We start from the raw sequence: 14,143 nt of genomic DNA on the forward strand, positions 1-14,143 counted from the left end.
TTCGAAATAATATAAATCTTATTAAAAATATTGAAGTATAATGGTAAGATAGCAATTAATAAATATAATATGTTAAAAAGGATGATATAACTAAGTACGTAGAATTCTTTTTCCGACCCAATCCAAATTGTTTCTATAAAATGGGGTTAGGATTTTCACCTGATCTTGATAATCTTTTCTTTGAAGTTAGCCATCAACTGACCCATCAACTGGCAATGACTGAATTATTAGTAACTTGTCAAATGATGTTTGTCAATTGAAAAATGAGGTTCGTGAATGTTGCGAGCAGTTGAGGTCTCAGGATCAACGTTTAGCAGAGCACGAAGCTACTTTAGCCATGGTTTTAAACTTCTCAATAAGACTCCCAGAGACGATTACCTCGAAGGGGATGGGGGCACATTTTTAATTATTTCATCTTTTATGTTTGTTATGTTTTTGCATCGTATACAAGTATACATTATTGAACCGTACGGGGATATTACAATGACAATGAGTTATGGGAGCATGATTATGTCTTAAGCACCCCCGAAAAGTCGTTGAATGATGGCCCTGAACAACCGCTGAATGGCAACCCCGAGCAGCCGTCTCCGGTTATTCACTCGTTGGATGTAAAAGAGATTTTGCGGGATGAATACAAAACATTGTCGTCAGCACCTCTTAGGCGTTCTAAAGGCCAAAAAGTTATGTCCATATGGTATAAGTCGTCATGGATACAAATGAAGAGGAAATGTGTTACACAACAACAACTAACACTATTGGACAATCTTTTAGATCCCACTGTACACAGTATATATATAAAGAACGAGATGGTTCGTTGTTGTTTGGTAACAATTATTTGACCGTTTTTGCTACGCTTGAGTTTTGGACACAGTTATATGTGGATAGTCACATAATTTGACCTAATATTTTCCTTTACAAGATAATTCAAATCAAAAATACAAAAAATTAAATTTATCTTATAAAATAAGTAATTATCTTATTTTTGACAATTATCCTTCAATTGAATTAGGATAATTAATATTGAAAAAATCGAATTTTATCAGTTAAAACCGTTTTGGTAATTATCCCAATTCAATTTTAGTCAAAATCCTAAAAAATCAGCCACCAGACGAACCAACTCGCCGAGTTCATCTGGTGACTCGACGAGTCCATCAGTCAGAGGCTGAATTTTTGACTTTTTGAGCTTGAACAAATCATCTATGCATCACATACAAAAGAGAAACGATCTAGGATTTGATACCACTGTTGGATTATAAGCAAAACAACATCCTTATGGTGTTCATGCAAACCCTGATTGCTTGGATCTAGTTTTTCTATTTTTACATGCAACAATTGTCCAAGACTTTCAAACCCTAATCTAACATACAACAAAACAAATTAACATCTAATAAACAAGTTAGGAAGTTACCTTTGATTGTTGCTTGAAGATCTTGAGCTTTTGAGAACCTTAGCACCCCAAATGTTGTGCCTCTAGTAGATCACAAACACCAAAGCAAGTTGGATGAAACTTAGAGAGAGAGGGTAAGGGAATTCGGCTCTATGAACTCTTCTTAGGGTTAGGGTAGCCAAAATATGAAGCCGAGGGACCCTTTATATAGTTGAGCTGCTAGGGTTCCAGTCAAAACCCTAATTAAATTGCTTAGGCACCAAGTAGTCCAAAGATCCTTCTAGAATGAGGCCTTGGATGATTTCAAGGTGGGCTTCCCTCCTTGAATTCGTCCACCCCCATTTCTAAGGGTTCCTCAGCCCGAAATCCAATTATCTTATAATTACAATTCCAGTCCCTTTAATTCAATTAAGAGTAAATTACACGAATAGTCCCTATGGTTTAGGGTAATTTACGCATTTGGTCCCTAACTTATTTTTTTAACTCGGAAGGTCCCTAATGTTTGTTTTTGTTACGCGTTTGGTCCCTGTCTTACCTAAAAATACTATTTTTCCTTGACTTTTTTAATTTATTTAAATAAACACACCTCCAACCTCACCCCCCTTACCTTACCTTACCTACCTCACAATTTTTCTCTATTTAAATAATAATATTTTTAGGTAAAATATGGACCAAACGCGTAACAAAAACAAATAGTAAGGACCAAGCTGTGACAACCCAAGTTGTTTCGTTACATTTCCCCGTTACCGTTAACGGAATATTCTAGTTTATAAAAGTTCCGTTAATTAGAGGTCGTCAATTTAATAAACATCCCAAAATGTTTTATTTATTTATGTCGTTAAGTCGTGATAAAGGAAAATAAAAACTCGTATTACACATTTCCATTTAATTGGAAAAAGTTAGTTTTTATTATTACAACCACTAAATCGGGTGCGACCAAAAGCCCCGTCTAACGGCAGTATTGGGTAGAATCCCATTGAGCTCCAACTCCCACCCATATATATAGGGGAGTAAACTCCATTTGGGACTTTTCCACCCTCTCTCTCTATACTCTCTCTCTAGACCCGTTTTCGTCCCAAATCTGCAACCAAACGCTTCCAAATCGTAAGTCCGCTTACCCTAGCTTATTCTAAACATTATGATTCGTGTTTATAACATAGAATTGGACTTGGAACATGTGTTTATGGCCAAGGAGAATGCTTGGGCCGTAAACACTTAATAAGTGGGTTTTTAAGCAATTTAACCCCTCCAAACCAACATTAGGACTTAGATACAACCTTATGGCTTGCAAATCCGGACTTAGAACACCCTAATCATAAGTTTTGAGGAGAAAATAAGAGTTTACGGCCAAGGAATGTGCTTGGGCCGTAAACCCCTCAAACATGGGGAGTAAACTCATTTTTACATGTTTAAAAGCCATAGAACTCCACCAATAGCCTTGGAATAAATCCTAGAATCATCTAAAAATAGTTTGGGGACCTTAAACATGTCAAACACCCTCCATTTAGGAGTTTACAGCCAAAGCTTCCCAAGAAATAGCTCCAGGGCCGTAAACTCATAAAAACATGTAGAAAGGTGCCCTAAATTCATACCAAGGCTTAAGACATAAATTAGGGGCTTGTCCTTTTGGGTTAGATCAATTAAACTCAATAAAATGAAGGAGTAAAGGGAGTTTACGGCCCAGACGTGTGTCAAGGCCGTAAACACCCCAAAACATGCCCAAATGATGGTTTCAATTCCCCCAAATGGCCTCACACTTCATTATAAATTACTAGCAAGGTAATAGGGGCTTGAATCTTCACAAAACTCAAAGGATGAGAGTTTACGGCCGTAAACTCCCTTAGGAGTTGTCCCTAGGCCGTAAACTCCCTAATGAAGCCCTTAGGAGCCTTAAACCTACTCATGCCTTTTTGGAAATGTACTTAGAAAAATCCCATGAACAAGCTAGAAGCCTTAAACACACTAGATACCCTCACCATGAGTTTACGGCCATTAACTCATGGTGAGTAGTCCCTGGGCCGTAAACATCATATAAAGGGCTTACTCTTGGAGAGTAAACTCCATTCCTAAGCCACACACACCTTTAGACGCTACCCGGGACACCCAAACACTTATCCAAAGTGTTTTCCGCTCCTTTGAGCACGTATATTTGTTTAATTAGTATTAAATATACTAATTGTATGTGAACATATGTTATCATATGTTAAATAGGTCATTGTGTGTGTTCAAGTCCTTGCGAGACACCGAACGCCCAAACGGCACCTTCGTCAGACCTACTTACACCAGGTGAGTTCATACCCCTGAATGAACCTTTTAAATGTTTTTACATGTTTTATAGGGGGGGGGGGAATACAAGTTAAACATGCCAGTTATCATATCAATCACATGTGATTGATAACCCGCATGCACAAGGTTTTACCACACTTTACACTGTTTTTACGAGTAGGACACTATAATGGTTTTCAAACTGTTTCAAACTCTTACTTATACTGTTTTTATTCAAAATCATTTCAAACTGGTTTATAAAGGTTCCAAGGATTTCTAAAGGTTTTCACACTGATTTTACCAAAGAATACAAAATGCGATTTTCCTAAATATAAAGGTTTTCCAAGGTTTTCATCAAAGTTCTCTTTCACAATGTATATTTTTACTTGTTAGTTACTACTGCTCTGCTTTCATGTATTTTAAACTCCTACTCGATAACGCTTTCATTTCGCGATACGTTTATACCGGTTATTGTCTCTATTTCACTTATACTTGTAGTCGCTTATACCTGATAGACGCTCTTACTTCACTTATGGTCGTCTCTACTTCGTGATACGCTTATACTTATTCGACACTCCTACTTCACTTACGACCGCTCCTACTTCACTTGTTCGACACTTCTACTTCACTTACGACCGCTCCTACTTCACTTGTTCGACACTTCTACTTCACTTGCGACCGCTCCTACTTCACTTGTTAGACACTCCTACTTCACAAGAATCACTTCTACTTGATACCCACTCAGTCGTAGTTAGATGTATGTCTGTGCTTATATAGGTACATATAAGTAATGATTGAAAAACTTAGGAAGGCTCGTCCGCCCTATTTCCTTTTCTTCGTTGAGATGTGGTCTGGTGGGATCGGATGGCCGTCCGAAGGTCGTTTGATTCATTAGTTATATATTATGTATATGAGTATGGACATGTAGGAATTCTCTAGTCAGTTCAGTTAAGAGTCTCTACCTCTAGTCTACATTTACATTAGAAACCCACTATTGGGAAGTCTCTACTTCTAGTTCAGCACTTACACACTACCCACTATTTGGAAGTCTCTATCCACTATTTGGGATGCATCTTCAGGACACGGCCTTCTCTGTCGTCTAGTTGGTAACCAGAATCTCATGTAGGGAGTGCGGACATTGTGTGTATAGATCTATACGGGATTGACAACCCCGCACCCAGACTGCTAGTTACAGTCCCGGCCTACTAAGCCAACGGGTGATAAATGTCATATTTTAGACGCTCGTAGGGCGTTTGGTACTCTAGTCAGTATGGTTACGATTATCTCGGGTTACCTTATAATTCTTTGGCCTTAAGGTAACGGTATTTCACCGGTAATTTACACTGTATGCTGGTAATTCATTTTCAGAGTCACACTGTTTTGACCTTACAAGACGTATCTTTCATTTGATACTGTCTGGGGTCTGTTTTCTCTGTTTTGACCTTACAAGACGTATCTTTCATTTGATACTGTCCGGGGTCTGTTTTTCACTGTTTTAGACCTTACCAGCTGTACCTTTCATTTGGTACCTTCTGGGGTCTGAGTCTCTACTTGTTAGACTGAACCAGGCGTGTCGTTTGTTCGATATTCTCCTGGAGTCTATGATTCCTTGCCTTAGTCAGCAGTCCTCACTGCTGAGGCATATGTTATTCCCTGATGTCGTTTGCTTTCCTCAATAATCAAACTCAGTATTTTGATAATGATAGCAATTTAAGGAAAATAACTTTTTACCACATAACACTGACCAGTCTTGGTAGAAGGCTGCTTTATTAAAGAAAATATAGGATTTTCTGGAAAGAAATCTAATACACAGTAAACACTTAAACTACTACTTAATATAGTTATTTGAATAAATGTCACTAAATACTTATGAACTCACCAGCATTTGTAAAAATGCTGATACTTGCTTTTCAAATAACTTGTATTCTCAGGTTAGCATTAGACAGGTATACCCCCGGAGTTGTTGATGAAGACGGCTTAGTACCTTACTGTACTTATTATATTTGTCTGTATACTTTGAATTGTTGTAATGTAACCATGTAAAATTATTACTATTAATGCAATGTTTTGTTGTACTTTGATTACTATAATGCATGTTTTGTGATACTTGACATGACGTCATCCACCCCAGAACGTTTCCGCCGTTCCGATTTTGGGGTGTGACAGATTGGTATCAGAGCATTGTTTATAGTGAGCTAAGTATATCAATTCATAAAAGATATACAACCTATAAACACAAAGGGATAAAACACTCTGACCAAGAATTATACTTTAAAATATAACCATATTTTACCAAAGTATAATAACATCTATAACCTAAACACTCGAACAAAAGTATCACAAGAAGAACAAGAATAAAAGTCTTCGGATGTTGAGCATTACCGTCAAACCCGGGCAGTTATGTAATCGTAAGCTGGGATAAATGTAACCTGATCAACTACATTTATCCGAGATGCAATGAACGTGTGCTTGGGAGTGATAGTGGTGTTGCAACAGGTCTGAAACTTACCAACTAGGAATGCTATAGCCAAACATAAAGTTAAAATACTATAGGAGTATTTTAGAACGCTAAAAGATCCACACTAATCCCATAATGATATTCAGAAGATAAGAAACAAACAAGAATTAAAATACCATATGGGTATTTTAGGATGCATAGATAACCTTGCGTGAATAACTAAAAAGATCCTTATTGATATACCTACAACTACAGAGAGTATACTCCCAAGGTTATATATAATAAGGATCCCATAGGCTAAGAATGTGTGGTTTCGCTCTATTTCATTTTCCTCGGTGGGATGTGGTTCTAGAGTAGTATCACATATTCGAAGGCCTATCGGATCTAAGTTATATATGATTTGTATACCCTGTGTAATCGTAGCAGGACTCGATATGGATCATCTAGTGGAATGTTAATAATCTCTTAGGATTCTTTAGACATTTCCATTCTCGCACGAACCCTGTAGACAACCCTACCCACTTCAGTGCTTGACAGAAGAGTTGATTCCGACCCCGAGGAGGTTCATTGAGAAGATTTCCTGTTCGGAAATAAATGAACTGGGTCGAGACTATTGAATGCACCAAGTGCCCATATTCTTTTAGGGACAATAGTGAGAGATTCGCCTAAACTTCCAAGATTCCAGTCATCCATCATGAAGCGGTGACACCCAGAGTCGGAATCAGAAGGAAGGCGGAGTAGAAATTCAATATGTACATACGAGAAAAGAACCCTAGGAAACTACTCGAAGGAAACAACGCCGATTCCAGTCAAAGATACGAGGCAGACCAAGGGAGCCAGTATATGGAACCCGGGAATTGTCTTTTCCTCGTGTTCGTCACGCTAATACACCCATAAAATAATACAATTTAGTGAGTTAGTGGTTACACTACTCACGCTATGTGTTAGGTAAAATCGTCGTTTCCCGTTGCCAGATACACGATTAGGGCGGATCCCCGCATCTCTATTGAGAGAATTTAGTCATTTGCCTTTGTGAGCCTCTCTTCCCGCAGTTTCGTTCCGAACCGTTTTCAAATCTTTCCGGGCCGGAGAGTGAAACCTTTCCTAGTAAAAAGGTAACTTAGTAGGAACGACTCGCATCTTATGGCCTTTTCTGATACTCATACACCCACTTCGATTACCAGGACTACATCATAGGGATGTAGGTCGACACTCAGACGACCAGTACCCAAGGCACGGGAAAAATTTATGCCTAATACGTTCAGGACAGAAATGTCCAGGGTTAACCATCGTCTCTCATTACCTTGTATTCCTTTCCATGTAGGAAAACCATGCCACCGAAGAAGCGTAACCAGTCCACAAGCAAGAACCCACTCTCTTATTCGATGAAGCTTCGTTCCAAGCTGCAGTCTCAGCAGCCATAGCAGCTGTCATGGCTCACCTGAATGCTAACACCACCAATGTTAGCAAGGGCCCTGTCGGGATTTCCAATCCTGGCGATGGACAGCAGCAACCGACACTTTCATACCCAGTCATCCAAGAACCTCAACCGAACCCACTAAAGAGGAAACTCAAGATTGAGGAGGGAAGTACCTCGGCTCAAGGACCTTCCGAAGGGCAACGAGCTGAGACGGCCAATGCTTCTGTAAATCCTTCCCTCCCGACTCCAAGAAGACCGTACCTAGGAGACCTTCCCCACTGCAGCAAGTGCAGCTACCATCATCATGGTGCCTACCGGGAACTCTATTGTGCTAGGTGCAACATGAAGGGACATATTGCTCGCGTATGCAGAACTCCGGTGGAGCGTATTGCATCAATCACCAAAGTGACGACCAATCCAGTTTGCCGTCTATGTGGTGCGATTGGACACTTCAAAAGGGATTGCCCAGCTGAAGGAAACAACAAGGACACAGGAGGAGCCTGACTCTACTGCTTAGGAAGAAGCGTCAAGGAACTCGTTAGCTTTTGGTACGTCTCTCGATCTCGGGTAACTAAACTAAAAACAATAAAAGACTAACTCAAATGCAAATTCTTCCCAGTAAGGCGAAAGTCGCAGCACTGTTATAAAATTTAAAAATTCACCAGGTAAAACTATAATGGCTAAACATATACGTTACGGCCACGTATATTTAAGATGGACAGACCTAGAGTGAGCGAATGCTGCCTCACTTCCTGTTCCTCGTTTGGTTGTGGATTTAGGGCGGGGTCGCTCATTCAACAGTCCTCCCCACCTTAAATATACATGACTAGTACATGTGAGGCGATTATAGAAATGCCTTGTGAAAATCCACTCATGAAAGGTACTCTATTCGGAAACACTTAGGACTCTCTATAGTTCCGCGTCGACTCTATCGGTCCAGGTATCTGCGGTAGTGATACACAGGACGAAACCCGAGACGCCTAGAACTTGTGTGCCTGTTCGGCACATGACTCTACCGATCTTCACTTTATATCATGTCGAAGTGTGCCAACTTCGACGACTCTATCGATCATGGTTTGACTTCGTTCAACCATGTGTTCATCCCTAGTGCTGTGTAAATAGAGCTTTCTCCGTAGCCATGTCGGCAAATAAAGGCTCTCCCGAACCTAAACATAACACAAATAATCAAACCCAATGCGATCCGTCAATCGTCTCTCTTATCTAAAACCTTCCGAAGTACCCAAGAGAGGGTACCATGCGCCGTCGACCGACCCCTCGTAGTCAGATGAACACCGAAGCGAAGGATACTGTAGAAACTCCAGTAGACGACAACCAACCGAAGCATACTCCGTAGATTCCCCCGGTAGACCCTTCGCACCTCGCACATCAGGATCGTGAACCCAGAGGACAAAACTCATGAGACTGACCACTATAACTAGGTATATGCATAAAGGTGACATATAATTGATATCAAAAAGATTTAAGGTGTGTGTTTCCTCCCTATTCCCTGTTCCTCGTTGGGTTGTGGGTTTAGGGTGGAGTCGCATAGCTGAACATCCTGTCGACCTCAATTGTATACTGTCTGCATACACCCGGTATTTGTGGTTAGACTAAGCATGAGCTCTACCACGAACCTCTTAGAAAAACTCTTCACCCTATTCCATAAAATCGGAGCCGGAGCCAAGAGAATCACTGCGGGTTGAGCTAGTAAAGTTCCGAGTGATGAGACCCTATACTCACTAGAGTTGACCTAGATCGAGGAAACTCAGAACCTTCGGAAGAGTAGTGCAGTAGATGCTCTTACTACTCAGGCACCTTGCCCACCCTGTTATAGACAGGTAGTGCCTATCATCCTCCACCCTCTCACATGGAGGAAACCGTCGTCGCCCTGTAGACGATGAATTACACTTTCCGAAGTGAACACTAGGATACCGAGAACCCCAGGATAACCTTTGCAACCAGGAATCCTTGATCAAAGTGCGAAAGTAATTACGTTAAGCCTCGTGACCCAGATCTCGAAGAGATTATAGACTTGACATACGCTTTCCGCACTAGAATATCCAAAGTCTTAGAGATTCATTGGACTATTAGGTGTTCCACGAATACCATCTCACGCAGAGATAATAGAACCACCTCCCGAGATAGTTCAACACTCGTCCAGTGAAACCCTATCTCCCCGACCCTCAGGGTCTCCGTGTCTCAAGAGCCCTTAGTGCAGATTCATTTTGAACAAGCTTGAGGTAAACCCTCTACAGAAAACCGAGGACCATAGTCACGCAACCCACTCGACGATCTAGAAAGTCTCTATCGGCCAGTTGACAGGAAACGCGAAAACACAGACCACTCGAGATTCCTAAGACCCAACCTGAAGGACTACACACAGTACGAGTGAGAACGTTAGGAACTTCGGAATGGCGATCACGCCAGTGATGATCTTGCCATAGAAGTACACTATGTTCTGAGTACTGAAAATCTCTACCCTTCCGAGAGCTTAGGACCATACGAGGATCCCCATGGAGACTTGGTCCAACCCCTTTTCAGGCCGCTACTGCCTTCGGATATTCCACAAAATTCACACCCGATCGATCCACTTCTTAGACTTGATATGTGATTTCCCGACATCACTCTTCGTGCCTCACTCATCTTGATAAAATCCATTGAGAACCCTAACCTTGTAGATACACCAGTTGAAACCCACTAGCTACACGAGACGGAGTCCGCATCCCATACGTGAGGGTCTGTTGGAATGACAAACACAGACCAGAGATCACTTGGGAATGCGAGGACAACCGTATAGGAAGTACTCCCTTACCCCTACTTGGCCATTCATACCTACTTCCATGCCTAGACCTGAATTTCAGGACGAAATTTCCTCTAACGGGGGGATGATGTGACAACCCAAGTTGTTCCGTTACATTTCCCCGTTACCGTTAACGGAATATTCCAGTTTATAAAAGTTCCGTTAATTCGAGGTCGTCAATTTAATAAACATCCCAAAATGTTTCATTTATTTATGTCGTTAAGTCGTGATAAAGGAAAATAAAAACTCGTATTACACATTTCCATTTAATTGGAAAAAGTTAGTTTTTATTATTACGACCACTAAATAGGTCATTGTGTGTGAACATATGTAATCATATGTTAAATAGGTCATTGTGTGTGTTCAAGTCCTTGCGTGACACCGAACGCCCAAACGGCACCTTCGTCGGACCTACTTACACCAGGTGAGTTCATACCCCTGAATGAACCTTTTAAATGTTTTTACATGTTTTATAGGGGGGGGGAATACAAGTTAAACATGCCAGTTATCATATCAATCACATGTGATTGATAACCCGCATGCACAAGGTTTTACCACACTTTACACTGTTTTTACGAGTAGGACACTATAATGGTTTTCAAACTGTTTCAAACTCTTACTTATACTGTTTTTATTCAAAATCATTTCAAACTGGTTTATAAAGGTTCCAAGGATTTCTAAAGGTTTTCACACTGATTTTACCAAAGAATACAAAATGCGATTTTCCTAAATATAAAGGTTTTCCAAGGTTTTCGTCAAAGTTCTCTTTCACAATGTATATTTTTACTTGTTAGTTACTACTGCTCTGCTTTCATGTATTTTAAACTCCTACTCGATAACGCTTTCATTTCGCGATACGTTTATACCGGTTATTGTCTCTATTTCACTTATACTTGTAGTCGCTTATACCTGATAGACGCTCTTACTTCACTTATGGTCGTCTCTACTTCGTGATACGCTTATACTTATTCGACACTCCTACTTCACTTACGACCGCTCCTACTTCACTTGTTCGACACTTCTACTTCACTTACGACCGCTCCTACTTCACTTGTTCGACACTTCTACTTCACTTGCGACCGCTCCTACTTCACTTGTTAGACACTCCTACTTCACAAGAATCACTTCTACTTGATACCCACTCAGTCGTAGTTAGATGTATGTCTGTGCTTATATAGGTACATATAAGTAATGATTGAAAAACTTAGGAAGGCTCGTCCGCCCTATTTCCTTTTCTTCGTTGAGATGTGGTCTGGTGGGATCGGATGGCCGTCCGAAGGTCGTTTGATTCATTAGTTATATATTATGTATATGAGTATGGACATATAGGAATTCTCTAGTCAGTTCAGTTAAGAGTCTCTACCTCTAGTCTACATTTACATTAGAAACCCACTATTGGGAAGTCTCTACTTCTAGTTCAGCACTTACACACTACCCACTATTTGGAAGTCTCTATCCACTATTTGGGATGCATCTTCAGGACACGGCCTTCTCCGTCGTCTAGTTGGTAACCAGAATCTCATGTAGGGAGTGCGGACATTGTGTGTATAGATCTATACGGGATTGACAACCCCGCACCCAGACTGCTAGCTACAGTCCCGGCCTACCAAGCCAACGGGTGATAAATGTCATATTTTAGACGCTTGTAGGGCGTTTGGTACTCTAGTCAGTATGGTTACGATTATCTCGGGTTACCTTATAATTCTTTGGCCTTAAGGTAACGGTATTTCACCGGCAATTTACACTGTATGCTGGTAATTCATTTTCAGAGTCACACTGTTTTGACCTTACAAGACGTATCTTTCATTTGATACTGTCTGGGGTCTGTTTTCTCTGTTTTGACCTTACAAGACGTATCTTTCATTTGATACTGTCCGGGGTTTGTTTTTCACTGTTTTAGACCTTACCAGCTGTACCTTTCATTTGGTACCTTCTGGGGTCTGAGTCTCTACTTGTTAGACTGAACCAGGCGTGTCGTTTGTTCGATATTCTCCTGGAGTCTATGATTCCTTGCCTTAGTCAGCAGTCCTCACTGCTGAGGCATATGTTATTCCCTGATGTCGTTTGCTTTCCTCAATAATCAAACTCAGTATTTTGATAATGATAGCAATTTAGGGAAAATAACTTTTTACCACATAACACTGACCAGTCTTGGTAGAAGGCTGCTTTATTAAAGAAAATATAGGATTTTCTGGAAAGAAATCTAATACACAGTAAACACTTAAACTACTACTTAATATAGTTATTTGAATAAATGTCACTAAATACTTATGAACTCACCAGCATTTGTAAAAATGCTGATACTCGCTTTTCAAATAACTTGTATTCTCAGGTTAGCATTAGACAGGTACACCCCCAGAGTTGTTGATGAAGACGGCTTAGTACCTTACTGTACTTATTATATTTGTCTGTATACTTTGAATTGTTGTAATGTAACCATGTAAAATTATTACTATTAATGCAATGTTTTGTTGTACTTTGATTACTATAATGCATGTTTTGTGATACTTGACATGACGTCATCCACCCCAGAACGTTTCCGCCATTCCGATTTTGGGGTGTGACACAAGCGCGTAATAAAAACAAATAATAAGGTCCTTCCAAGTAAAAAAAATAAGTTAGGGACCAAGCGCGAAAATTACCCCAAACCATAGGGACCATTCGTGTAATTTACTCTTCAATTAATATTTTTTGACCACAAAATTAATTCTCAATTAATTCTTTACCAATATTAATTAAACAAATATGATTTATCCTTTAATATATTATTTATATAATATATTAATAAACCATAATAACCTCTTTCTCTATTATTCATCCAGTCAAGTTGCTTCGGTGAAGGCAACCCAAAAAGATCATGCTACAACGGGGTCAAGTACATATTAAATATAGTTATGGACATAGACACTAATCCAACTGTCGCCCGCTTGGATAAGTCTAATAACTATAAATGCAAGTACAACTTCAGGATCCGATTAGCAATCATAGCTCTCAAAAGTCGCTGTCAACTCTGATCTTATCACTAACCTGTCCTTTAGATAAGGGATCGTATAATCATCTATTCTCAAGATATCGTGCGGACAATTACATGGAACTAAGTCATACTTATTATCCAGCAGTTTGTTTCTCGATCTCTGATTCGTTTGACATAGAACTTATTTGAACACATCAACTCGGTCCTGAGCGGGCCCAGCACATAAGTCAAAACAAAATCATCGAGGGGCCCAAAATATCGCTTTTATCCTCTTAGAATAAAAGGAACAGATAAACTTCGACTTATATGCATTTACTATTTATTCATCAAATCATACACAACAATGTGTTTTATAACACCAAGTTACTAATGCGATTACGCATTATCAATGCACAACCAACTCGCAAACAATAAATCATATATCTAGGTTTAAAGACTATATGATATTATCGTCTCACAATCACTCGAGATTAAATTCCATGAAGTGATTCATGTGAGCGTGGGTTTATTCCAATACTCAAACCTTATTCATAAGAACTCATCAACATTGTAGCAAAACTTTTCTATGTCTAAACACTTTAGACAGTCTACAAGCCAATTCATGACAGTCTTCATTCATACCTACTTCCAAAGTATGATCGACTGTGGACAGTTTAAATAATGTTATTATTTGGGAAGTCAAATCATGCAAAGTGAAACAATAGTAAATAATTAACACAAGACAATAACTTTACTTATAAATAAAACACCTTTATTTAATCATCAAATGTTAATTACAATTTGCTATTACAAGTTTCTAAAAGTATCTAATCACTAAAACTAATATTGTCCTTCAGCCC

The sequence above is a fragment of the Lactuca sativa genome, chromosome 6, assembly GCF_002870075.4.
Source record: "Lactuca sativa cultivar Salinas chromosome 6, Lsat_Salinas_v11, whole genome shotgun sequence".
Taxonomy (NCBI): Eukaryota; Viridiplantae; Streptophyta; class Magnoliopsida; order Asterales; family Asteraceae; genus Lactuca; species Lactuca sativa.